We start from the raw sequence: 4,703 nt of genomic DNA, 5'->3' as shown, positions 1-4,703 counted from the left end.
ACCCAACTCTCGCTGCATGGTCCTCCAAAACTGCGATGTAAACTGTGTGTCTCTATCTGAAATGATGGAAACTAGGACACCATGAAGGCGAACAATCTCTCGGATCTAAATCTCAGCCAACCGCTCTGAATAATAAGTAGTACCAACTGGAATGAAGTGCGCGGACTTGGTCAGCCGATCCACAATCACCCAAAAAGCATCGAACTTCCTCGAAGTCCGTGGGAACCCAACTACGAAATCCATGGTGATCCGCTCCCACTTCCATTCTGGGATCTCTAACCTCTGAAGCAAGCCACCCGGTCTCTGATTCTCATACTTAACCTGCTGACAGTTGAGACACTGAGCCACAAACCCAACTATATCCTTCTTCATCCTCCTCCACCAATAGTGCTATCTCAAACCCTGGTACATCTTCGCGGCATCCGGATGATTGGAATACCGTGAGCTGTAGGCCTCCTCAAGAATCAACTCCCGAAGCCCATCCACATTAGGCACACATACCCGACCCTGCATCCTCAACATGCCATCATCACCAATAGTCACATCTCTAGCATCTCGCCGAACCCTGTCCTGGAGGACGAGCAGATGGGGGTCATCATACTGACGCTCCTTAATACGATCATAAAGAGAAGACCTAGAGACCACATAGGCTAAGACCTTACTCGGCTCTAAAATATCCAATCTGATAAGTTGGCTAGCTAAGGCTTGAACATCCAATGCCAAGGGTCTCTCTGCTGCTTGAAGATATGCTAAACTCCACAAACTCTCCGCCCGGCGACTCAAGGCATCGGCCACCACATTGGCCTTCCCGGGATGGTACAAAATGGTGATATCATAGTCATTAAGAAGCTCCAACCACCTCCACTGTCGCAAGTTAAGATCTTTCTGTTTGAACAGATCCTGTAAACTCTGATGATCAGTGTAAATCTCACAATGAACCCCGTACAGATAGTGCCGCCAAATCTTCAAGGCGTGAACAATAGTTGCTAACTCAAGATTATGGACAGGATAGTTCTTCTCATGGGTCTTCAACTGGCGTGAAGCATAAGCAATCACTCAACCCTCCTGTATCAGAACACACCCAATACCTATCCGCGAGGTATCACAATACACTGTATAAAAACCAAAAGCTGATGGTAGAACTAGAACTGGAGCCGTGGTCAAAGCAGTCTTGAGCTTCTGAAAGCTCGCCTCGCACTCATCCGACCACTTGAATGGAGCACCCTTTTGGGTCAATTTGGTCAAGGGCGATGCAATAGATGAAAAACCCTCCACAAAACGACGGTACTAGCCTGCCAAACCAAGAAAGATCCTAATCTCGGTGGCTGAGGACGGTCTGAGCCAACTCTGCACCACCTCTATCTTCTTCGAATCCACCTGAATACCCTCGTTGGACACCACATGCCCCAAGAATGCCACTGAGCCGAGCCAAAACTCACACTTGGAGAACTTTGTATAAATCTCTGTAACACATTGTTCATTAAATGCATGAACGTTGCTGGGGCGTTAGTCAGCCCAAAAGACATCATAAGGAACTCATAATGGCCATATCGGGTCCTGAAAACTGTTTTAAGAATATCCGAATCCTGAATCTTCAGCTGGTGATACCCTGACCTCAAATCAATCTTGGAGAACACCCTCGCCCCCTGAAGTTGGTCAAATAGATTATCAATACGTGGCAAAGGGTACTTGTTCTTGACTGTGACCTTGTTCAACTACCTGTAGTCAATGCACATCCTCATAGAACCATCTTTTTTCTTTACAAATAGAACTGGTGCACCCCAAGGTGACACGCTAGGCCGAATAAACCCATTATCAAGTAGTTCCTGAAGTTGTTCCTTCAACTCCTTCAACTCCGCCAGTGCCATACGAAGTCAATATCCCTATCAGACGGCATGCCCGACAGGTCTGCAAGAAATATATCCGGAAAATCATGCACCACCGGAACAGAATCAATGGCAGGAGTCTCTACACTAACATCCCTCACAAAAGCCAAATAGGATAGACAACCCCTCTCAACCATCCACTGAGCCTTCAAGTATGAAATCACTCTACTGGGAACATAGTTTATAGAACCACTCCACTCAACCCTCTGTAACCCCGGCATCGCCAACGTCACAGTCTTAGCGTGACAATATAGAACAACATGACATGAAGACAACCAATCCATACCCAATATCACATCAAAATCGACCATGCTGAGTAGCAAAAGATCCACTCTGGTCTCCAGACTCTCAATAGTCACCACACATGACTGATATACGCGATCCACAATAATAGTATCACCCACAGGAGTAGATATATGAATAGATGAAACTAAAGACTCACAGGGCATATCCAGAAAATGAACGAAATACAAGAAAACATATGAATAAGTGGAACCAAGGTCAAATAATACAGAGGCATCTCTGTGGAAAATTGAGACAATACCTGTAATCACAACATCTGAAGCAATGGCATATGGTCTAGCAGAGAGGGCATAAAAATGGGCATGGCCACCCCCTGATCTGCCTTCCCCTCTCGGGCGGCCCCTAGCTGACAGGGCTCCACCCCGGGCTGGCTGAGCGGGTGGTGGAGGGGCTGGTGTTGATGACGTAGATTGGCTCCTCTGCGGAGCTGAACCTCCCACTATACGGGGACACTCTCTCCTCATGTGACCAAATTCCCCACACTCATAATAACTCCCCGATGCTGGTGCAGGGGACTGAAGGGAACCCCGAGCACTGGGATAACTGGCAGAAGGACATGGCATGGATGAACCTTAACTCGATGGAGCACGGGACGAACCCTGTGCTGGTAGGGCACCGAGAGATGAATGGCCCTGCTGATAACTATGAGAACCATGGCCAGATAATGCACCATGGTGACCTGGACAAGCCGTCTGAGCATGCCTGAAAGGACGACCTCTATCGTGCTGGAACGGACCCTCAGAAGGAGCACCGCTAAATGCTCCCTGTCCACGAGGCCTCTTGGCCTCCCTCTCAACCCTCTCCTGACTGTGAACCATCTCAATCTGACGAGCAATGTCGACAACCTCATCAAAACTAGCACCAGACACTCTTTCTCTCTAGTCATAAGCAATCACAACTGATAAGTGAGGCCATCTATAAACCTCATAATCCTCTACCTGTCTGTGGGAACCAACCAGATAGCATGACGGACCAACTCCGAGAATCATATCTCATACTGCGTTACAGACATATCACCCTGATGAAGCTTCTCAAACTGTCTGCGCAGCTCCTCTCTGTGGGACTGAGGCACGAACTTCACCAGAAAGATAACGGAGAATTGCTGCCATGTAAGGGGGACTGTGCCGACTGTCCTACGCCTCTCGTAAGCCTCCCACCAACTGAATGCATCCCCAGAGAACTGAAAGTTAGTGAACGAGACCCCACTGGTCTCCAGAGTACCTGCCGTACGGAGTATCCTCTAACACCTGTCCAAGAAACCCTATGCAACCTCTCCCTCTGCACCACTGAAAGATGGAGGCTGGAGTCTCCTAAACCTCTCCAATCTATGCTGCTCTTCCTCAGACATAGCAGGAACCACATAGTCCTGAGCAGCTGCAACCGGCTGGACTGGGGGTGCCCCCGGTGTCTGGAATCCCTGTACCACCTGCTCTGGTGTGCGGGCAGCGGGAGTCTGAGCACCTCCCACGGCCTGAGAAGTGGTTGATGCGGCCGGAACTAAGGCTGTCCAACGGGATGGGCCATCCCGTACCACTTAATTCTAAATAGGATGGGCCCATGTTAAACGGGACACGAGATAGAACGGGATGGCCATTTCATCCCGTTTATCCCATCCCGTTTCGTCCCGTTCCGTTCCGTCCGTCCCGCCTGTCCCGCGTACTTTTTTTTTTAATTATAGCCGTTGGGCAATGACTTTAATTGCAAAAATAGCTGTTCCCAACGGTAAAAAATGACCATATTTGCCCCCTCCCCCAAACACCCCTACCCCCTCCCAACACTTTCAATAATGGCCCGAGATATCCTTGTTATTCAAGCATCATCAGTAGCATCGGAGAGTACTTTTAGCGCGGCAAGATTTTAAATCGGAGATCATAGACATTTATTAGCGGAGGACAGCCTAGAGATTTCCGTATTATTCATAGATTGAATTAATTCAAAAATAAGAAATCTTGGTTTTGAAAAATTAACCACTTGGGAAGAATAAGAAGAAGAAGAATACAATGAGATACTTAGCACTGGGAGCGATAACGGCATGGAACTCATAGAACATCAATCAACAATGCCAATTCCAGAACAATGCCCGAGAGAAATTATAGATAAGTTACAACGAAGTTATATAGGAGCTTATAAATATTAGTATGATAATTTGTAATTGGCTACTAAGAGGCCTAATTTAAACAGAACCCTTCCTAGAAGGTGGCTGCGTAGATTAGGTGCTCTTCAAAAGAATTATATTTGTATGTGAGATTTGAAAGTTCTATTAATAAAATAAAAGGCTCTAGGCGTTGAATTTTTTTATGAATTGTCTTACACTCTTACTTAGTTACTTAATGGCTTGAAATTATATTAAATAAATTATAACTCTATTATAAATTTATAATTACTAGAATTTTTCATTACAAGTCTTTTGTTTTAATATTTTATAATTCTTTACTTAGTTTCCCAATTTCTGTTTAATTTTAAATTTATTATTTAAGTAAAAAAACTAGCAGTTGCAAACTTTAATAACTTAGT

The sequence above is a fragment of the Nicotiana tomentosiformis genome, chromosome 5 (assembly GCF_000390325.3).
Source record: "Nicotiana tomentosiformis chromosome 5, ASM39032v3, whole genome shotgun sequence".
Taxonomy (NCBI): domain Eukaryota; kingdom Viridiplantae; phylum Streptophyta; class Magnoliopsida; order Solanales; family Solanaceae; genus Nicotiana; species Nicotiana tomentosiformis.
This window is presented reverse-complemented; position numbering follows the sequence as displayed.